Genomic DNA, 24638 nt, shown 5'->3' on the forward strand with positions numbered 1-24638 from the left:
ATCGGCCACTGACATGCTCCAGCTCTCACATCACAGAGACCTCCTTCAGCCTGTGTGAGAGCTGGAGGGGACGGGAGAAGAGCAGTACATCCAACCACGGCTGGCAGGGACTCAACTGGGTTCCTCTAGACCCCCCAGCCCAGGCTCCTCTGCACTCTCTTCCCTTTAGAGCTACTCAGACCCCATTATTCATCAGAGAGTCCTAAAAAGATACAAGAAGATAAAGTCCTCAACTGTGCTAGACATCGGAAGAAAAAAAGCAGCCACAAAATAAAAACTGCCTTTTAAAAGTAGCTATGGTTAAACATTAAAAAAAAAAAAAATCACATGATTTTGCTCCCCATACTATAGCTAATGAAAGGCGGCATTTAATATCCAGTGGGAAAAGCAGTGTTTTTATAATTTCATCAGCAATTACTACAAAGCTCATTTGTAAGAGCTTGGCGAATCCTCATCCTTTTTCTGACCTCGAGAACCAACATTCTCTGGAGTCAGAACCCAGGGACTTAGTCTAATAAGCTCTCCCGAGTCCCTTTAAAGAAAAATGAGCTTCACATTGACTGATGCATGACATTGTTTTAGTCCCCCAAAAATGTGCAGGTTGAAACCATTATAACATGTCATAAAGCATCAGTAATGGCCACTCAGCAAAATTTCAACCATTTTTAAGGTCATAAACAAACACATAAAGTGTGCTACCCTAATTCATTGGAAACATCCTCTTTAAAAGACAGGGTCACAAAGGGCTATGGCTCAATCCCACTGCTCCCCACACGCCAGCCACAGAACTCACAGATGACCTTTGCAATTCCCCTTGCAAATCCTTTCAGCACTTGGGCATTCGGCTTTGAAAATTAGGGGGAGGTGAGGCAAAGCTATAAAAATCAGTAGCAGGAACGGCAGAATATGCTGGAATATGATAAATGTCTTTCTCACAGAAGAAATGCAAGCACTAGTCATTTACACAATCCAATGCAAAAGGCAACTAGTCAGATCTCTTTTACCACCTCTACTGTAAACCCAGAAAAGAAAAATCAGACTTACCCTGGGAAGCCATCCTATAGGCTGACTCAGAAAAGTAGCCTGTTGACAAGCCAAAAACAGCTACAAACCAAAGCTCCAAAAACTCACTGGGTTTAATCTTCTCATCCACCTACTAACCTCTGCTACTACGTATGCATCTGGCTTTTGTTAAAGAACTTCTGCAAATGTGCCGTGGATGAGTAATCGTTCAGACTCCGTGAAACATGCCAAACCCAACACTAATAACGGTAGTTTCATTTACTCATCACATTTTTGAGTGTCTTTATTTTATGTTTTTTAATGAAATTAGTGTTTTTGCTGATGCAAATTCCCTGCCTCTAGAGCATGCATACATTGTCCAAACGGCAGTAGGCTGCCTGGAGTGTGTATAACTTTTTCTGGGTCCTCGTCAGCAGTCAGTAACGTTGAACTAATCTGTAAAGGCAGAGCCTGCTTGATAAACTAAGTAGGATTTAACACTAACATTACCACTATTTTCCTAAATAAAATAAATCCTCTAGGCAATTTTACTCTTTACTCTCTTTCACTGAATAAGGCAATCATTTTAGTATAAAAAATTATTAGAAATATTGAAGAGTATCAAGCATAAATTCATCTCTCACTGTCTCCCCATCCAATTCCTTCTCTTAAAGGTAATCATTGTTGACACCTTTTAATGTATCATTCCAGAAATTTCTATATATTATGCATATTTATTCACACATGCACACTCTTCAAAAAAAACTCTTGGAGACTGATGGGCCTTGGATCAGAATTTTTTCCAGATTTTATAAAGATAACAGAGTACCTACACAGTATAATATCCCCAGTGAGATCAAGGCAACAACTCATAATCAAGTGCATTAATATTTCTGCCAGAAAACATAGGAATATTCAACTAAGTGAGATAATAAAGACCATAAATAGCCTCATGTCATTTCAGGTCAGGTAATTCTGCCAAAAGACATTAAAAAAAAACCCCTTCAACATTCAGAGACTTGGATTTCAGAATCATGGATAAAGGATTTCAGACTTACAGTTTTTCTTCCAGTTACTTATCAAGTTTTGAAAACTTTGTTTTTATCACAAATGTTCATGTTGGGAAATTTAGAAAATATACAAGAATAAAATTAAAGTCACCTATGAAATCCCACCACACAGTTTTTAGTCACTCAAGTTTTTATTCATTCAAGTGTTTTTATTCACTCAAGTATTGAGTGCCTCCAGGAGACAGGCTCAATACTCTGCAGGCACATTAAAAAATTAAAGAAAACATAATTTCTTATGGTAGGTAGAAAGTAATACCCGTTCCAAAGAATTAGAAGGCATCGTGCTACTAAAATTCAAAGGAGGTGTTAGGTGGTCACGTATTATCTTTTAGGCTCCCGAGCACCTTTTAAGATATTTCCTGCGTTTGGAGAATTCCTCTTTTGTGGGTTTAGAGAGAGACAGAGATAGCTTCAACTTTGGAAGCCAAATGTTCATTTTCCCAGACTCCCTTGCAGCTAGGATGAAGACAAGTTCCTTCAGTTCTGCCAATTGGATACACCTAGGCCAGACTGCATGGACCTGTACACTGTAAAGAAAGAAGCAGCTATATCTGGAAGGCCTTGGGGCTAGGAGTTTGGCTGTGTAGTTTAATGGTCTGCGCCAGTGGGATCCATGATGCAAGCTGCAGCATCTGTGCCCAGTGGCGGCAACATCAATATCTCCATTGGGCCAGGCCTACAGTGTAGTAGGGACATGGCTCCTGGCTACTCAGCCTCAGGTGGGCATCCCTGGCCTCCCAGGGCTCCTTGGCTCCTGAAAATCCTTTAAGAAACTTTCTGCTTAAACTAAAGAGAGTTTAGTTTTCTGTTGACAATAACTAAGAAATTTGACTGCTACAAGGGGCGATTTCCTTTAATAAGGCGAGGCAGCAGGATGTAGTGAAAAAAATACAAAGATAACTTGAAAGCCAGAGAGAGCAGCTTTCAAAATTCTTATCCCCACCCTGTGCCAACTGTCTCTGGATATATGAACTAGCTGATTCGATTACTGGGACATCAGTTTCCCTATCTGTAAAATAACAATATCCACTTCACAAAACTGTTCATGAGAAAGAAACAAGCTCTTTTATTTATGCACTCATTTGTTCATTCAAACTTTTACTGAGTTTCTATTATGTGCTACATATTGTGCTAACTACTAGGTACTAGAGTGGCCAGACGTAGTAAACAGAACTACCAGACATCAAATTAAATTTGAGTTTCAAATAAACCACAAAGAATATTTCAGTAGAAGCATGTCCCACCTTTGACATATGCTCATACTTTTTTTTAAGGATTTGGTTTCTAAGTATTTGAGATATACTTTTAAAATGTCTATATTTGGGACACACTTATAGTGAAATATTATTCGTTTTGATCTGAAATTCAAACTTCACTTAGTGTCCTATATTTCATCTGGCAACCCTACTAGGTAAACAGCAGTGCACAAAAGAGGCACGGTCCTTGCTGCCATGAACCTTCAGTCTAGGGGGTGGAGGAAGGCAGGTGGACAGGTAATAAATAGGCAACCAACTGCATACACAGTGTAAATAGAGAAAAGAGCTATGAAGGTGATGAGTTAAGGAATAAGATAAAAATAAAGAGGAAAGTGTATTTAAATACAGGGTTTTTAAGAAAAGGCTTGTCTAGGAAGTTAACTCTGAAGGAAAGATCATGCTGAAGGAAACAAAAGCCTCATATAAGAGTAGAGCATCTTGCACAAGGCTAGCACACAGTAGATGCTCAATAAATGTTCATTTCATTCCCTGCCAGGGCCAGGACTTGCACCTCTCTTGGCTCACCCTTGTCTGGCCCTGTCCCTCAGGGTAGAGAAAGATGATAAGAAGAGGTATAAATTGACCACCAAAGGCTTCCTCCTTCAGACAGTATGGCAGCCACCATCTGTCTACAACCTCACGAGACACCCTGAGCCAGAACTGTCCAGCCCAGCCCTCCTGAAGGCCTGACCCACAGAAACCACGACAGATAATAAAACGGTAGCTCCTGTTTATAGTCACCATGTTTTAGCATGATTTGTTATGCAGCAATAGCAACCAAGTGATGGCAAGAATGGGGAGCACCCAGAACTCGGACACCGCTGACGGAAGCGTAAATTGGGATAGTTGCTTCGGGAGACTGTTGACTGTACCTAGCAAACTTGGACACAGAGGTACCCCAAGTTCCACTCCGCTTTACACTCCCACTGGCACCGTTGCATTTCTGGTTCTTGCCAATTCCCACAATATTCCCCCTCTCTCCCTTGTCTGCTGCATTTGTAACACCCCCTCCACCAATTATGCACACAGCCCCCAGATTAATCTTTCTCAAGCTCACCTTTCACCATGTCATTTTGCTATTCAAAAAGTCCTCCATATATATACCTAATAATAATGAAATAAACATTTGCTGATTGATTACTTGTAAGATTCAAATTCTTGGGAGTTTTACTAACCTGTAACTGAAGGAAAAAAGGACAGAAAGCAAATAAACCAGGCATTCAGAGATTTACAAGGTAGCCCCTTGAAATGCTCTCCAAAAAACTGAAACCTCTGCCACAAACCGTTGTGAAATACATATGTGGAACTACGTCTCAAGGACCCAGACAAGTTACCTATTGCTATCTATTCAAACAGAATGCTGCAAAAAGACTGAGTACTGTGATGATGGTGACAAACAATATTACAATGCACAGCAAAGAATGAATTTCAAACCTGACAGGTCTTCCATTGCATGCCAAGGGGAGAGAAACAGTTTAGGCCCACCACAGAAGAGGAAGAGGAAGAGGAAGGGGAAGGGAAAGGAAGAGAAGAGAAGGGAAGACAATACTTAATCTTCTCTAGAATTTTCTGCTAATGTCCTACTCTCTGATGACTGTCTGGGACCATATCATTAGTGGTGATAACAACAGCGAAGGGGGACATAATAATTGTAACAACTGCCATTTACTCTGTGCGTGCCATGTGCAGACATTATGCTGAGCCATAGGATACTCACATCTTCATCAGCATTAATGCAACCAACATTTATACTAGGCACTGTGCCATCCACTTTACAAGCATCATCTCTTTTCACCCTCACTGAAACCTTACAAGGTTATATGTCATTTCCATTTTACAGATAATGAAACTGAGGGGTGGAGAGCTCAGCTAACTTGCCTGAAGTCTTATCCATGAAACTTTGAGGGTCTTAGGTAAAGTAAGATTAAACAAACAGTGAAAATCAATAAGAAAAAGATGAAAACACCTTATGGGAATATTTGAAACAAGGAAAGAAAAACAAAGAGATGCACTGAAAGCCAATTTATGGCAACATAAGAACTGAGATTCATGAAACCACAACCAATGGGGTGGAATACACGCAGAGCAACATGAGGAATCTCAGCTAAACCGGCTGAATTTAAGCTCCATGTTGTACACACTGAAAGGAGGAGTCAGATTCCCATAGTCATTCATTCATTCATTCATTCATCCAACACTTATTGAGCAGACACAGTTCAAGATGCTCAGGATACAGCAGTGAACAAAGAGACAAAAATCCCCATTTTTGTGGAACATCAGGGTGAGGAGGGGAACATGGACAATAAACTCAAGAAATAACTAAGCCACATAAGATGTTAAAGGTAGTAAGTGCTAAGGGTAAAAATAAAGCACCAAGGGCCACAATAGGGGCAGGAGAGGGATGCAATTTTAAATACAGCAGTCAGGGTAAGCCCAGAAGGTGACATTGGAGCACAGGCTTAAAGGAGGTGAGAAGATGAGTTCCATGGAGGGTTGAAGGTCGAGCATTCCAGGTGGGGCCATGCCTGGTATGCTGGGGAACAGCAAGGAGGTCAGTCTAGCTACTGCAGGGAAGCCCGAGGGAGAAAATACAAGACAAAATCAGATTAAATAACAGGGGCCAAACGGCAAAAAGCTCTTTAGGCCACTGTATACCAATGATTCTTCAGCTTTGGGGGTCACAAATTACTTATAGAAGCTGATGAAGTCTAGGGACTCTCACTCCAGAAAGTGCACATACACAAAACGCTGCCCTAATTTCAGATGGTTAACATCTCCCCGACCCTCCATCCTAGACTCCCAGGACCTGAACATCATCCTGCAGGAGATCATAGTCTCTCCTACAGAACCAAAGAAACACACTGGATCTAACTCTTGTTTTACTCGCATCCCAAAAGGGGACAGCAATTCAGGACACTGAACACCAAGGTTCCTCTGGTCTCAGAGGCTTCACCTGTTCCACCAATCTGGGGAAGCCATGCTCAAGCACCAACGGCTCAAAGCGAAGCCACCCACATTTGTCACCTGAGGACTCTTACTTTGTAACTGTCCTACACAGGGTTCAGACACAAAACCACATCAATAGTGATCTTAACATCCACAGGGTAGAGGAATGTATGCAGTCGTAGCCCAAGTGGAACTGTATGACACTGGAGCCAATCTACCACCGTGCAATTCATCTGTGTGTGTATGCATATACGTGCATGTATGTATATTTATATATTTTAATTCTTTTCATATAAGCTAGAAGAAAGCAGGCATTATTTTTCTGTTTGTTACTGCTGAATTCCCAGTGCTTAGAATAATATCTGGCACACAGTAGATGCTCGGTAAACAAGGGTTGAATGAATCAATAAATCCAAAGAACTACTTCTTTGCAAATCATATTAGGAAATTAGTGGATCAAAAGGTCACAATTAAACAGACAGAATAGTTATATTGGAAAGGTTAGGGGATACAGCTTAACTAGGGATTACAAAGCTCACTGCACCATGAGACACAGTGTTCCATGTCATAACTCAAGCAGGTGGAATATTAGAATATACCACCTTTCTGCCTCAGTAATATAGCTTTCTCAGTAATGCTTCTCAAACCATTTGTGGTTTGCACCAGTTTCTCTGCTTTCTTTTTTTTTTTTAATTTCAAATCCATCACAGACCAATACTTTTGTAAACAATAATAACAATGAATTCCTAGACAAGTGAAATGAAAAACGAAACAGACACAAATATGCAAGCCCAAATGTGTATTAGAGTCAACAGACCTAAAATTACTCTGTCCAATTACTATAAAGGTTTCTGAACACTCTCAATTTCTGTTCTTAGCTCATTGCAGACCAGCAACACACAGTTCATGAACCAGTCGAGTCTGTGGATCACACTTTGAGTAGCATGACTCTTAGATCTCTCTCTCTCTCTCTTTTTCTCACTCACACACACACACACACACACACACACACACACACGTTGGTGATTCCAATATTCAATTCAGATGCCAATGCTTTTGCTTTCCAGCAGACAATGAGAAAAATAACTTTCTGCTTCCTATTACACTTCTGTCAGATACCTAGTTCAACTATCAAGGAATAAAATTAGCAATCCATGATGCTCATAATATCAGACTCCAAAAATATGTGAATATATTGATTTTACCAAACTTCAAATCATCCCAAGATTCAAACACAAAAATTAGCATCAGATTGTTCATTTTATAACAGATCCTACATTTAGTAGAATAATTATGAGATTCATTTTATATGTTTAAATACAATTATAATTTTATATTAATCCATTTATAAAATGTAATCTTTATATATTTATCATCTACATTTATATACGTGCAGCTTTATAGAAATATATTTATTGTGCAAACTATTATGCTGAGGTTTTAAAAAATGCTACTAAAATGATGTACACTTGGGCCACAAGGGTTTCCCTTCACCTATTCTAGGTTAAGTAACATTACCTACTGGGAAATTATCCTACAGAACCTAAATAAAATTAGATTAAACATAATTTATAAGCAAAACTGATACATGACTCTTCCAAGAAGAAAACAGGTTGTCCTTTTTCTCTTTCTAAAATAGGTCCAGATTAATGAAGCAGCTAGCTAATCTTCTTAAATTATCCTTCATCTTAAAATACAACCTTTGAAACTTCATAAACATAATCCTGAAATCTCTAGTCATTCACAAAGCTCCCTTAAGTCAGGAGGAGTTAATGATTTTCCTCCAAGTCCAACGAAACATGCATTCCAGAGAAAAGCATGCCTGCGGCTGAACATGGAGTCAATATTGACTGATTTACTTATTAGCTGGCACCCAGGCAAGTAATCCTAGCTTTAGGCCAACTGTAAATAAAGGCGGGCATATTCTTGATGGTATTTATAAGATGAATTTTCTAGAGGCAGGACTCAAGACTGTCGCCTTCAAGCTTCACAGAGCTTCTATGACATCATCTGGCAGAAGGAGTAAATATTTGTTGAATGACAGAATGAAACTGTTGATTCCTCATTTCTTACAGGCTGCTGAGGTGATTGAAGCTCAGGCATACTTTTGCGAGAAACAGGAAGTCATCAGGGTACCTGGGTCACTGACTCGTAGCCTGGGTCTCCTGTATATCTTGTGCATTGCCTGTTTGCTGGTTTGGCAGTAAACTGATGTGAAGATTCAAAAAAAGGCAATGAAGCTGTTGAATAAAACTGACAATGAAAAACGCATTGTGAATTATAACCCCAGAGATCACTACTAACTCAATGAAAATATTTAAAACATTACTCGGGGCCAGCCCCGTGGCCAAGTGGTTAAGCTTGCATGCTCTGCTTCTGTGGCCCGAGGTTCATTGGTTCAGATCCTGCACATGGACATACGCACCACTCGTCAAGCCATGCTGTGGCAGCATCCCACATAGAATAACTATAATGACCTACAACTAGGATATACAACTAAGTACTGGGGCTTTGAGAAGAAAGAAAAAAAGGGAGGAAGATTGGCAACAGATGTTAGCTCAAGGCCAATCTTCCTCACCAAAAAAAAGAAAAAAATCATTACTATGCTGCCCCTCCTTGCCAAATTCCTTGTTACTGACTGATGCCTCTGGGAGGTTTATATTCCCCTCCCAGTGATACCAGGCTTGGCCATTGATACGTTGTGGCGAACAAATACATGTGCAAGTGATATGAGCCACTTCCCAGGAGAAGTTCTAAGAGCCAGTGTGTGGTTCTACCATTTTCCTTTTCCTCCTGTTCAAGACAAATATGTCCCAAATAGGTGCTCCTCCTTAAGCCTTAGTTTCAGAAGCAAAGAAACATGCAGCAGAGCCAGTGCCTTGCAAGTCACTAAAATTCTGGAGTCCTTTGTTAATGCAGCAAAACTCCACTGACTGATACAATGGCCTTATCTCACGATGTATCCACATCTTCAGGAGAAAAGCCCATACAACGGTGTTTGTTGAAGACCTGACAGTAAAGCTGAGCTTCCTTAAGTTCTTACTATAGAATCAACTGGCAGCAACAGCCCTGGAGAAAGACTATCCCGTCAACCCAGGTAGCATGGATTCTATCAGTGAGAGGAGGAAGAGGAGAAATATTAGCATTCAGAAGCTGCTATGAGGTGAGGAGGATGCGAGCTCAGACAGTGGCTGTAAGGAAGGACACCAGCAAAATCATAAGACGTGGGCTATTTGCTTAGTTGTCCACTTCTATCCACAGATCATGAGTTCCAGTAAGTAGAGACCATGTTTAGTTCAATATTTCTAAAAGTGTGATACGCGTATCAGTGGCAGTATATGAAATGTTTTTGACGGTAAATAGAAAACTCTTTAAAGATATTGCTACGAAACGCTTATTTCAAGGATTTTGCCTCTTTGGGCAAAGCAAAGTAAAACAAAGTGAGCTGATTAAGCCACAATGAGAAAAAACAATAAGCAAATAGTATTATAAAGGTGAGCCTATATGGTAAAAAATGAGAAGATAATAAATGAAGTCTGGTAAAAACTCTCTTCTTCAATCCCCGCGCCTCTACCTGGATTCTAAGAGGCAGGTAGTAAGTATGGCATGGGGAGAGGGAAGATAAAGAAGATTCAGACAAAGCATGGGCAAGCGCCGAGAAAAACGGAAACACTGTACAAGCAACAGAATGCAAACAGTAAATTGTGAGAATGCTTTGCTACAATTCATAAAAGTTTAATTTACAAAATAATAGCGACTTCCATTCTTTAAGCACTTATTACGTGTGAAGCGCTGTGCAGAGGACCCACCATTTCATTTCATTTTTTTCCAAAATGCTGCAAGACTGGAAGTGGGATGCCAACTGAGGAGACAGGCTCAAGGATATAAAAAACTTGACCAAGAGCACACAGAGTTAATGTGTTGTCTGTCTGATTGCGAGCTTGTGTCCTTAACCTCACACTTTGCTCTCTTCCAATGTCCAGACATTTAAAAAATAACAATAACAAAGACAAATGTTCATGGCTGCACTATTTGTAAATGCCCCAAACTAGAAAACTCCCTACACACCCATCAACAGTAGAATCAATAAATAAATCCCAAGAGTCATGCAATGAAATACTATATAACAATGAAAATGAATGAAACACAACTACCCACAGCAGCGTGGATGAATTTCTCAAAGATAAATCATGATGAAGAGATGGCAAGCACAGGCAAGTACCCACTGTTTGACTTATTCCATTTCTATAAAGCATAAAACAGGCGAAATTAATCCATGCTTTCAGGAGTCAGGCTGGTGGCTACCCTTGGGAAGGGTAGCGACTAAAGAGCACAGGAGGGGAGCACCTGGGGTACAGACCACATTGGATTAACTGATCTGAGTGCCAGTAAACAGGAGTCCAATTTATTAAAAAAATCATCATGCTACATACCTACAGTAGTGTACTTTTCTCTACATATATTACACTTCAGTAAAATATGCTTTAAATTTAAAAACTGGTGCAGGTGCATCAAGGCATTTTCTGCTCTATCCTTTTCATGTATGTAGACTCAAATATTCTTTAATGAAGCACATACTATATTTTCCCAAGCTTTATAAATCTTAAGTGCAAGTTTAAGAAAACGAATCATTAGAGATTTAAAAGTTAATATATTGGAGTCAGGGAAAAACAATCCACCAGAAACCCCAAAAAATCTGTTTCGGTGTATTCTTTTGTTCTCTAACTAGCTGCATACTCTCAAGAGCAAAGCATTGAATCTCACCTGTGGTCAGTTTTCACATCTCAGAACTGAAGGGATCAGACCAGACAATCTTCAAGGCGCCTCATTCTGGTCTTTGCTTTTTTTCTGAGTCCTACACTTGCCCATATCACATTGCTGCAGCATTTACACAGAAAGGGGAAGAAAAGAGCAACTGTTTGCAGCCCGATCACACGATACGAGGGTAGAAGGAAACAAACTTGACATGTACATTTCATCAGTTTTGGATTATCAACGCAGATGTTACGGCTCTGCAGACAGCCCCTAGAAGCTGAATTTCCACTCACCAACTGGTCCCATCAGCAGCCTCGTTCACTCATCCTGAAGCTCCCACACAAAGCAAAAGGGCCAGTTTGTCAGACAAAATCTTCTGTGGATTTTTACTCTAGGATCGTCAGAACCACTAACTTCCTCCTTTACTACAGATAATTGCAACTTTCCAGATTTTTCCTAAGATATGTTCATCCAAGTGGAGAATGCTGAGAAATATATAATAGCATTCTTACTTCATGCTCCTTTGTACAAATCCGTTAGACTCTCTTACCTACTTGCTTCTTGCAGTGCAAGCACAGAATATAATTCTATGGATGGAACCCTGGATTAGTTAGGGTCCAATCAGGAGAGAGAAACTACACAGTAATTTGAACAGGGAAAGTTTAATATAAGGAGTTATTAACTATAACAGGGGATCAGCTAGTGAGAAGTAAACAGAACCCTAAAGAATAAAGGAATGGCAGATAAAGGGAGCAGCCACTACCCCAAGAGCTGAGACACAGTGCCCAAGGGAGAGCCTTCCTCCCCAGGACCGAGATGCAGGTCCTGTGGGCTCACTGTAGGGCAGGGAATTCACCGTGGTGCTACACCTGCAGAATTTACTGGAATCCATCCTCTACGGTGCCAGGGAAAGCTGTTCACAGAGAGGTGGCTCACTAGAGACATTCTGCCCCGAAACTGCCCAAGTAGGGATGTCAGGGGAAGCTGCTGGCCACTAGAAACAGTTCTGGCCACCAGGTGCTACAGGAGCCTGGCACTGGAGAAGCACCTATGCTACAGGAGCGAAGTACTGCAGAAGCCAGGTGAGCACACACACCAGCCCAGGAAGGAAAACTCCTTCCTCCTGCAAGGTCTCCCCAGCACCCTCTCCCGACAAAGCGCAACGTCATGCCAGCTGGCAAAGGAAAAACATTCGGAGTCCAGATCCATTGTCACAGAGCAGGCAATAGAGGGTGAATGTGGACCTGAGAGGCAGTAAATTGATAACCAACACAGACTCTCGAGCAAGCAACTGCAATAAGTTCTAATACGCCAACGCCCTGTATGCCTGCCACAGATATTAACTTGATCACGAGTACTACCCTGCTCACAGAAGACAAAACTGACTTAAAGGGAAGGAAATTCTCTCGTCGAGAGGCAAACAAGTCTGAAAGCAGCACGAATAACAGAACTACTTTTGAGTCAAGGAAAGGGTTCTTGTTTCCTGGGATACATCTAAATTGTCTTCTTTTTACGGTATTCTGAGTTTGTACCGAATCACTTTTTAGAAGGTCCTTAGCCTGGCACAGACATTAATAATACTAGTCTTCTGACAAATGATGACAGACTTTGAATATCAAATCGCTCCCTGAGCCATAAATAATGTTGCTCATATTCTGACCTTTGCTTAGCCGTTTACATGAATGTGGTAACTGTTTTGTAACAGGATCATTTCAGGCCTGTGTATGTGTCAGTCCTGGCCTTTTGTCCAAGTTATGGTCATTCTGCTAACCAAAATGCAGGCTAGAGGGCATATTTGGAAAACCAGAAAAGAAATCGTACTCAACTACTCATCCGCTTAGGAGAGTAAGACTGGTGATCAGGGAGTGTCACAAAGGAGTCCAACAACAGGAAAGGTCCAAAAGAAAGGAAACATTTGTCAGTAACTCATTGTGGGGAAGAGCACAAAATGCAGGCTTTTTAGAGAACATCAGATCTAGGGCAAAACCCTGATGCCAAAAGAAATAAAATGATCGTAATCCATATTTCCAGAAGAGAGGGGGAAAAAAAGCATAGAAGACTAAGGTTCCAAACTCAACTACATGCTGCATACAAGCAACAAATCTTAAGCAGAAAGACACAGAAAAGCTGAATGAAAAAAGGATGAAAATAAATATACCTTATCAACACCAATCTAAAGGACTCAATAGGCCTGGGTTGAATAGTGAATTTCAGTTAGGGCAAAAAAGAGACTTTGGGAAAGAAATAAAACAGAAAATTAAAAAATCATAGGGAAAAGCAAGTAAGTGCTTGGTGTTTGCGTGTGGGCGGGTGGGAGGGGGAGGAATTCAAAATCTGGGAAATAACTTAGTCACCATTCCACAGGCCAGTTCAAGGAAGGAAGAACAGAGGGTGAGACACAGAACTCCCTGTCATTCTCTCTCTCACACTCAGTGGCTTTGTCTGCCCAGGGCTTGATTTTTTCAGTTTCTTATTTCTATTTGACTTGGTTAGGTTTGGTTTTTTTCAACACAGGAAGGTAAGCTTGCTGAAGGTAGAGATGTGTCTCTTCTTTTGACTTTATTTCCCCAGTATGTATGACAGTCCTCGGAACAGAACAAATACTCAAGAAATATCTGTTGAGGGAATTAACAAAATCCAAGAAAGGAACTTTTCATTTGATTATATATCTAATATCAAGCGTTGCACGGCGAGCACATTCTAAACCAAGGGTCAGCAAACTTTTTAGATAAAGAGCCAGTAAATATTTTAGGCTTGGTAGGCCACATATGATCCCCCTATTGCACGTTTCTTGTTTCGTTGTTGTTTTCTTTTAACATTAAATGGTTGAAAACAACTATTAATTGTAAAAACCATTCATAGTTCTATGGCTACACATGAATAGGTGGCAGACTGGGTGCAGATTATGATTGGCTAATCCCTATTGTACTCCATCATATATAAACAGCATATGAGAGCAAAATATTTTTAATATTTATACATATATATGCAGTATCAAGAAAATTTGACTTGTACTTTTGCTTTCATGCATAAATTTTTTTTTTCTATTCTAAATGGAGAATTCAAGATCTAATAGTAGCCTTGATGGCTATCAACTTACATTCTATTTTAATTTTTTCAATCTAAATCTCCTTTGATCCTATTGAAGGAAAAAAATAAATTCAAGGGCCTGAAACAACAAAACGCAAAGTGAGCAAGTTGCAGGACAGCAGCAAAGACGCTGCCTTGAATCCAAGCTTATGGTTTCTGCCCTCTCTCATTGTTTCCCATACATCCTACCAATTAGATGCTAAGTTTCAGCAACCTCATTAGTTTTTCAGGCTTTATGACTCAAGCTTAGGAGGTGGGGGAGAGGGCAGCGACCCACGAAACAAAGACTTCAATGTCTCTAGAAGCTGAGAAAATTCCAGCATTGTCAGGGCAGATACTATTTATAACTGGTTTAATGTGTATGCTCCTGAATGCATTTTCTATGGAGAATATCCAACCTACACTTCTCAATTCCCAGCTTAGCAATGGCGAGGAAGACGAGCAGCCAAAAGTCAGACGATTGAAGGAAAAAAAATGAAGTCCTTGCTATTAGTATTTTATAACATCCGGCATCATGTGACAGAATTAGAAGCTTCCTGTTTTTGACTCACCTTTGACAAGAAAGGACCCCACTGCTATGAGTTTTGAGCTTAAGTTACTGGAAAAATGTGGGGTCGGAAAATATCCTACAATTAGGCTGAAAGAAAAAAAAAGTTGTGGAAAACCCCATTTAACTTCTTTCCAGAAACACACACACACACACATACACACAAGAATAAATGCGAAGCAGTTTTACTGAATGTGTGTGTATGTGGCCTACAATTGCACGCCTATTCTCTTCCTCTGTTTACGTTCTTCTCTTATCGCACAAGAGTCGAGTTCTTCACAAAGGTATCTTGACAAGCTATACTGCAAAGCGCGGGGCACTGGGCAGCCCAGCATCGCAGCAAAACTTCTGCCGTGATTGATTACAATGGACTCTGCAAGCCCTGCACATTACGTCCATTCCATTCACGGATCCCAACCAAATTAATTTTCTCCTGTGCCAATTCTATCACATCCCCCGGGTTTACAAAGAAGTTTTACCAGGCCATCAGAACCCAAAGGAGAATGAACATTTTCATCCTAGCAGAAACCTAAAATAGCGCTTAAAAATAAAACAATGAGAATGAATTTTTAGCTCTGCACAGCTCTTAGTTTCCAGAAATTTCTTTTACAACTGAAAAAAAATCCTACTCTTGCTTGTATTCCTACATTTAAACTGCAAGTTATTAAGAAACTAACTTAGAAATTCCAAGAGTTTAATTCCATATCTGACTAGACATATTTCAAAATAAACAGTCATATCAAAGTGTAAGGTGGACAAAGTTCTATGTGCATTCCTGGTAAAGTTTCTCCCAAAAATGACACTGTCCAATAAAAATAGAAAGTGAGCCATATACGTAAATTTAAATTTTCTTGTAGTCATATTAAAGAGAAAATCAAAATGAAACAGGTGAAATTAATTTTATCTTATTTAACCCAGCGTGTCCACAACATTATTTCAATACTAATCAATCTTAAAGATTATTAACAAGGGTCAGCCCCATGGCCTACTGGTTAAGTTTGGTGCACTCTGCTCTGGTGGCCTGGGTTCATGGGTTCAGATCCGGTGTGCAGACCTGTATCTCTCATCAGCCATTCTGAGGCAGCAACCCACATACAAAATAGAGGAAGACTGGCACAGACATGAGCTCAGGGCCAATCTTCCTCAAGTGAAAAAAAAAAAAGAAAAAGAGGATGATTGGCAATAGATGTTAGCTCAGGGTCAGCCTTCCTCAGCCAAAAAAAAAGAGGAAGACTGGCAACGGATGTTAGCTCAGGGAGAATCTTCCTCAGTAAAAAAAAGAGAAATTATTAACAATATGTTTTATATTATTTTTCTCATACTAAATCTACAAAATCAGGTGGCCATTTTACACTTAAAATACATCTCAATTTGAACCAATCACATTTCAAGTGCTCAATAGCCACATGTGGCTCATGTTACCATATTGTACAACACAGCTCTAAGACTTCTCTTACTCTTCTTTGAGTTTGCTCTTCCAACCCAGAGAGTTCTAGTGGCAATGACATGGCTATCATCAGGAGAAGAAGATATTCTGAGAAGTGTTTCAACTTCTTCGACAAGTTCACACTCGGGCTTCGCTCTCTGGCACATCCACACTGCAGGCCATCTGCTATAATGGAACAATGCCCGCCAGAAAGAAGTGACCAGCTTCCAGAACCAGAGATGCAACCACAGCAAGAAGATTCTCCCAGCTTAAGCAGTTCCAAAGTCTGAACTTCGTTTTTCCCAGGTGCTGCATCTGGACATTTAGCAGGGCTGAAATTAGTACTATTTTTGAGATTCTGTCTTTGAAGGAGGGGAAAAAAAGCAAGGATGAAGCTTTGTAGGATGGGCCTTTGAGGAAGATGGTTACAGGAAACACAAGCTAACACTGAAGGAGACACTGCGCCCTTTATATGGCATTTTAAAAAAAACAAATCGTGACCAAAATATCTCTCTAGTGAAAACTTTTATTCCCATCCTACCCTCAACACAACAACTGTAGCTGCTTTTTTTAAATCATTACAGTATTCTGATGTACATATATATATTTTTTACTTCAAGGTGAATCTTGTTGAAATTTTAACCTATTAATCAGATAGGACTGAGGAACTGTGTGGCTGGCAACTGTTGCTTTTCATGTTAACACTTCAGTCCTCTTTGATTTTTTTCCATATGCATGTGCCTCTTGTAACCAAATTTTTAATTAATTTATTTAAAGAAGAAAATTAACCTATTAATGCCCATGGACTCTAATGTTTCTCCTCTTATGAGTAAACAGTACTTCTCTGACTTAACATAGACCTTGGACCCCAAATCCTCGATTTTATGAAAATATTTATTAAAATATTCATAAATGTTTTATTTATATCCACTATTTTCCATTAAACAATTTAATGGAAATTCTGTAGTGAGAATATGTAAGTCAAAAGCCCAAACTGTACTTCATTCATGTATTCACTCAACAAATATTTATTCAGTGACTATGTTATCCCAGACACTACATGGGTGCTACATAGGTGCTGGGGAAATGGAAACAGACATGGTCTTTCCTTAGAGGAGCTTAAAAACTAGACTGCCAGACTGGAAAGAGGGATAAGGAAGTAATAACAGTACAGATATGAGTATTAATATTGCAGAATTGTAGAAAGCATATCTATTATATGTATTACTAATATACATATATGGATCGGGATATTGATTAGGGACACTGAAGCTAAGATTTGATGGATGCATAGGAGTCAGCTGGAAAAACTGAGGGAAAGAGGGAGAGAGTTATAGACGAAGAGAAAATCAAGTACAAATGTCTGGAACAAAAGCAAGGGAACGATTGGGAAACCTGAGAGGAAACAAATGAAAAAGAAGAAAAAAACTGAGTATGGCTGGAGGACAAAAGAGTGGATGATGGTGGGAGGAGCAACAGGGGAGAACGTGTTGCGGCTCCACAGGTCCCCGTCAGTTGCGTGGACTTTGTCCTGGCGATGAGAAGCCATCTTGCAGTTGTAAGATTTGAAGGGCTCAGAAGAAAGCAGCTTAGATTTAGAGCATAGACTGGCCCAGTAAAAAGTCCCCACGTTCCGATACCCAAAATTCAAACTTAAGTAGACCACCAGCCAAGTTTTATCCTAACAATAACTATCGCAAATACATATACAGAAGGAGAGGTGTTCTTGACCCCTAAGAATATATGTGTTCTGGAATTGTCCCAGAGGAAGACATAAGGCACAATATTGTAGTCACATCCCTAGAAGCATGCCCAGAAGGCTTGATATAACATGAACCAAGGCACTGCAGCAAAGAGTTTTAGCTCCATCTCCAACTTGAACATTATAGTTATTATATCTGTTTTTAAAGTATATATCAAACATACAGAAAAATCCAGAGAAGAATAAAACAAATACCCAAATAAACGCTGACTAGATCTTAAGATGTTATTCAAAATGTCTGATCCAATTTTTTTTCAGAAATAAAATAGCATGGATCCAATCTAAGACCTTTTTGTACCCTTGTCTGTTGTCCCTGCTATCCATTTCTCTCCTCAGAAAGGAACTGTTTTCCTGAAGTTGGTTTCTTTCTAAACCAAGTTTTTCATGATACACACACACACACACACACACACACACACACACACACACATTTATTTATACATTGCCATATATGGTAATGTTCTATATGTATTTTAAAACTTTACCTAAATGGGACCTATCATACCCATGCTACTTGTATGTTTAATTCAGTATTTTTTTGAACTGGTATATCAGGACCATTTGAGGGGGTAAGACAGGTTTTTAAAATTATGGGACATTTCATGCATACCAAAAAGAATAAAGACAAATATAATAAACACACCCTTGTATGCATCACACAGCTTAAGAAATATAACATTAAAGATACAATCAAGTTGATTTTTAAAGGCATTTTGAACACAGTCTTCAGGAGTTTTGGGTCCCTAAAGTCTATATGAGTAGCTTCAGAACAAGTATCAACTCTTCTGGCTACCATGACTGGAAGTCATCAATGAATTTTTCTGTAACTTGTCTGACAGTTCTGCAAGCAGAGAAAAGGAAGTGTCTATGTTCTTCTTGACCCTATCACACTTCAGCAACAATCAACTGCCACTATACTTGCAGCACCTTGACTTTCCAACATGAAGAATATCATTTTTTTCCATGTAACATCATTACTTAATGGTAAAAATACAGCCCGACATCACCACCAACTACCATCACTATCATCATCATCATCACCATTCGTCATCATTGTCATCAATGAATAAGCCTTAATATTGTCAGGAGCTATACTAAGCATTTTACTTGGACTATCACAAATAATGCTCACAAAACCCCATGAATTAGACATTATGTCCATTTTATAGATAAAGCAACTAAGTCAGAGAGATGCTAACTAAATGCCAAAGATCAAAAGATAGTAAATGCTGAAGACTAAATATGAGCCTCATGTTTCTGATTCTCAAGTCCTGATCTTAACTATTACATAAAAACTATGTTAGAAAAAAAATTCCATTTTCATCCATGCAGAGTAACTGGTACCAGATGATCTATCCCACTGTAATTAACTAGGAAATTAGACAAAATACATGAAAGAACAGTTTTCAGTCACTAAACAACAGACATTTCATGACTGTGATCCCTGAAGGAAGAGAAACAAATGAGATGAGCAGTGTGACACCTAAGCTTTCTGCCTAGAAGTACTTTCCAGATTCTGAGACAGAGAGAGGGAACCTGGGCAGAGAAGAGCAATCTCAATGAGTTAAAAAGAAAAAGGCCGGAATTTAGAGAGAATGAGGTGGTTGGAATATGTAGGTCAGAGTACAAGAAAGGAAGGAGTTATGCAAAAAAAGAGATTTAGAAATCTTCATAGCGGTCTCCTTGAGTCTTTAGCTAAATAGCAATATGCATATGCCGACAGTGAGATTAAACAAGGCTGGGCAAAGAAAAACTGTCAGAGGAAGAATGACTACCCAGAAAAAAAACATCTATTGAGAAACTATGAGCTGAACAACTTTCAAAGCTCACAATGGGCTGGAAGACATTCAAGTTCGAACCCACCAAAGTGGAGAAACATCACTGAACACCTAAAACATTCAGCAGAGACTCCAGAAAAGCCACATCTTAGGAGTAGGGATAAACTAGGCCTACACTAGATCCACTCACACAAAGATTAAAACAAATCTCAGGAGAATCAAGCTCATCTCCAAGTAAATTAACTTCCTGCTAGGACAAAACTCAACACTTCTTAAAGGAAGAACAACAAAATCCATAGACACAACAGCATAACATTCACAATGACTAGCATCCAATTAAAAAATTACTAGACATGTGGGCAGAAAAGACTTCACTCAGCAGACCTGGGTTGCTGAAACCCTGAACGTTCCAAAGAAAGGCCTGTCTTCAGGACTGCCTTCATTGGCTCCTATGAGATAACCTCTGAGCCCCTGGAATATTCTGCTTGATAAGAGGGTTTCTGTATGTCTGAGGTCTGGGGTCACACTGTATTTATGGTGAACATCTATTTTTGTATGCTTGAGTCACACTGTATTTATGGTGAACATCTCTTTTTGTATGCTCGAGGCCTTGGGCCATATTGTATCAGTTTACCAGAAAAGTTTATCCTAGAAAAGTTTTCCTAAAAGTGTGATTTAAGGTAAACACCTGTTTTTGCTAGGGGGCAGGGGTGAAGTGAGGGTAAGGTGGAGTCTGAGTAGCTGAGGTCAGTCACACAGTCACTACATTACCTCCAAAAAAGATCCTGGACACCAAGGCTCAGGTGAACGTCCCTGGTTGGCAACACTTTGCATGTGTTACCACACATTGTTGCTGGGAGAATTAAGTGAAGCCCCATGTAACTCAACTGGGAAGGGACACCTGTAAGTTTACACCTTGTTTCTACATGCACCAATAGATTAATAACTGGCACATCTCTTTGGTATACAAAGATATCAAAATTTAAGACTACAAACAAAAATGGCAGTAAAATTGACAGGTTAAAAATGCAAAATGGGAAAAGAATTATTGAACAAATGAATGAATCAATCAACGAATCAATACTTCAGCTGTACATTATAAAACATACCACAAGCCTAGGTCATCAGACACTGTGAATGCCTCACATTGGGAAGATGATCAATAGTCTATGGAGAATTGATTCTTTGAGAGGGAAATCAAGAGGCTGCCCAGTCACACAATGACCTGACCAATGGTATGTAATTCTTTTACCAGTTTCCATGAGCCAATCACACACCATTTACCCCAAGGACAGGAGGTCAGAGGAAACAATAATCAACCGTAAGGTTGATAAGTATCTAATATCTTTCAAGGACACTTAAATTAAACACCAGTAGCCTTCCATTAAGTTTCTGTAGTTCTTAATGGGTCCCTAGAAAATAACGGATTAGCAATCCTCCTTCAGTGCCCTATTATAGAATTTTAAGTATTTTCACTTTTTGCTCATAACACCAATCACAAAAAAAAATCACCCTCTGAAAATTACTGATTTTCCACTAAACTTAATTCTATAAACTCTAATCAACTTGTCAGTGAGTTTAAAAGAAGAACTGTATTGCATACCCCATTCACACTTCAGTGGAAATAATAAACTTTACACCTTTTAGAGAAATCTTAAATATTTGGCAGCTAGGTGACTCCATAAAAGCTGATAATGATTCAAGAAACTTACAGTCCAATGTCAGATTTACGAGCAGCCTTTGATGATCTTCCTTTTTCACTAAAGCAATAGAAACCAATTTGGAATGCAAGGAAAAACAGTCTAGGTCTTTTCAGCAGTAACATCGATTAAAACTCCTCACACTTTTGCCTCTGACGTAAACTAAATTTATAAGAGGCTCTGAGAAAGAGAATGATATTAATGCCCAAATATACTGGGAAATGTAACAGCACTTCCAGGAGGAGAATTATTCCACTTGGTGAAAATGATGCACAAATGATAGGAAAGATTTTGTACATTCTACCTACTGACTGATTTGATCTTCCTTTTATTTTACCTTATCTTTCTTAGTTACTCGACCGTGTCAATGAAAAGTTACCTTCAAGAGTAATGAAGAATGATGAGAAAATTTTGACTGAGTCAGGCTTACTGGTATCCAAACGCTAAGTGTGTTCAGTGCAGGGCCAATTTCCCTCCGTCCTGAACTCTCGACATTACTATTCCAATCATGAACTTTTGCCATTGTCTGTTCAACCCACTGACTGGGAGACAACAAAATGACTTTACGATGTGCCAACTGAGGACAAGAAGGAAACCAACCAAATCGTTTGCATGTACGACCCAATGCTTGCTCTTCATTGAACCCATAGAAAGAAAAACAATAATTTTATCATTAATTCACAACACACACAACTCTGTTACTCATATTTTCATTAAAAAAATTGATCTATATCTAAAAACATATATTGGAAGAACTCTATGTGACAATTTAGACATCAGATAATTAGAAATTCTGAGAATGAAATAACCATTAGGAGAAAAATCAAGTAAAGAAATATTCCGTCTAGAGTTAAATCAACACTTAAAAACACAGTCCTTCAGGTATATTTTATAACTCAGCCTCTCTTCTCTACTATCTCTGTCTCTGAGAGCAAACCTCTTAAAACTTGCATTCTGCAAACATCTGTTCATAAGACAATCCCCTCACTAACAGGCCCATTTACCTTTTCAAAGCCCTTCTACCAGTGTAATCTAATTTTTCACTACGCCACCCCTATGAGGTTGCACTATTCCCATTTTAGACAAACCTGGTAGTATCAAGCACCCTGGATAAGGTCACTGAGCTATTCTGGGACACGGCTAAGACTGTAACTTACTATCCTCATTCTTTCCGCAACATCGCACTATTTTGCTTATTCCCCTTACCCCATTTCTATTTTGATTATTGCCCCATTTGCTACTCAAAAATTTCTACTAACCTAATGTTCTACTCAAAGCATTTGGGGTTGCAAAGGAGAGAAACGCTCTGAAGGGAGTACAGGAAGGAGAAATGATAAGGAAACAACAGGCACTATCACAGATGCGCAGGGCAGGAATCAAATACACTGGGGCCCTGGGGACTGGAACTGGGACAAGGTCAAAGACAAAGCTCTCCTTGTCATCTCATGGGTCATCTAGTTGCATTCCCAGGAAATCTGTGCCTCGCCTTGGACACTTACTCTAGTTAGTCTCTCTTTGTCCAGTCAGCTTCAGTTCACACATGGTCCAAGGTGATCATCAAGCTCCCCCACCCCTTCCTCATCTTTCTATGCTTCGCGCACTATAATAACGTTTGTAACTTTACTCCAGCTCTCTCAAGAGTGAGTTAGCTGTCTGTTTGTTGGCCAGCTGACGGCTTGGCAGGCTTTGGTTGGATGTCTACCACTGGTTTGATTAGTTATGAGGAAGAGAAGGAATAAGACAGCAGGCCAGGAAACAATTTGGTAACAGGTAATTCATATAGTAGGGCGTTAAATCAATCTATTACAGCACAGCAAAAAGCTAGTACTGGCAGACACCCTCGCTGCATTTAACCAAACCCCTCACTTTAAAGATGAGAATCCTGAGGTCTGTATGGTAAAGTGACTTAGCTAAGGGGACACAGATGTACTGCGGCAGTCATGCCTACACTCCACATATCCTAGTTCTCTGAAGCTACATATTTTTTTCTGAAACCCATCATCGATATTGTTCAATCCATAGCTAACGGTATAGTTCTTCTCTCACATGGAGCTATGTATCTTGATATATAATAGTAAATCCATCATTAACCATAATGTGCAAATACTCATAAAACATTCCTGCGTTTAAAGCAGTCTCAACCACAGCTGCCCATTAGAATCCCCTTAAGAGCTTTTTAAAAAATGCCAGTGCCCATGTCCTGCCCTAGACCAATTATATGAGAATCTCTGAGGGCAGCCTCCTGACACTGGTATTTCAGTTTTTTAAAAGCTCCCCAGGTCGTACTAATGTACAGGCAGAGTTGAGAATCACTGCTCTAGTACCTTAAAATTAATGTGCAAATATATCTACAGAAATTCTTCCTCACCTCTACTTTAATTCGAATTCAAAATACAGAAAGTTCCCAAATAATGTGACAACATATTTTAGATCACAAGTTTTAGACAAATTTTGCACAGCAAAGATTAGAGCTACCATTTATTGAGACATATACTGTGCAGGATAGGACTTGGTTTTGTTCTCTGTCACATCTCCAATGTCTAGTACAGTGCCTTGTACACTATAGATGCTTAACAAATACTTGTTGAATGGACAAATGAATGAATGGTCTTATTTATCGCTCATAGTGGCCCTTGAAGGTATGCATTCATATTTCCTTGTCACTAATGAGGATTTTTAAGCTAAGAAAGACTCTAACAGACTTAAGGCAACAAAGGTGCTTCACTTCCCATACAAATAATGTTGAAATTACATGTTTTTTCAGGGAGTTAATCAAAACTGATTAACTGTTCAAACATCAAAACTGGTATGTTTTTAAAAAGTTATCATGAATACTAGCTCTATTATTTAATTTCAAAAGCTGAGCATATTGCTGTCAGATAATCTGCAGACCGTCCAAGTTCATATTGGACAATAATCTAGGAAGCCCACTTACGGCAAACACAGTTTAAACCTAAACCACATAGCTAACTCAGTGTGCAAGGTTTTAAGAAGTGAATGGAAAAAATTAACCACATTTAATCTAAAATATGATTCAATGCTTAGTAAAGGAATGAGTCGGCAAGCAGTAGTCAAAGCCATCGGAATTATCACTGAACACTGGCCTCGGTCATTCTCAGGATCAAATCCTGCAACAAGATAGCAAAATCTGTACTAAGCTCTTGAAAAATAACATGCAATTCTTCTGGCCAGCCAATGCCAGGTGCAGGTTCAGGATGAAAGACCAAAGGTAGATGAGCCTGCTCAAAATACTCAGCTTAGAACAAATAAAAGAAAACTGAAAAGGGAAGAGACAGCGGGTGAAAA

At 39.4% G+C, this 24638-nt stretch overlaps 1 protein-coding gene across 16 annotated transcripts in view; it reads right to left on the reverse strand.

Annotated features, from left to right (window-relative positions):
* MITF (melanocyte inducing transcription factor) overlaps positions 1-24638 on the reverse strand; it is a 210070-nt gene that overhangs the window by 120871 nt on the left and 64561 nt on the right. Inside the window, exon 1 of one of the 16 annotated variants that reach the window (XM_070492258.1) lies at positions 1045-1163. The exons of 14 other annotated variants lie outside the window; for them this stretch is intronic. The gene's annotated coding sequence lies outside the window, so the exon portion shown is untranslated. Of the gene's footprint in view, positions 1-1044; positions 1164-24638 lie in introns of those variants that run through there. One more of the 16 variants, XM_070492256.1, reaches the window with a different exon arrangement.

The sequence above is a fragment of the Equus asinus genome, chromosome 21 (genome assembly GCF_041296235.1).
Source record: "Equus asinus isolate D_3611 breed Donkey chromosome 21, EquAss-T2T_v2, whole genome shotgun sequence".
NCBI lineage: Eukaryota > Metazoa > Chordata > Mammalia > Perissodactyla > Equidae > Equus > Equus asinus.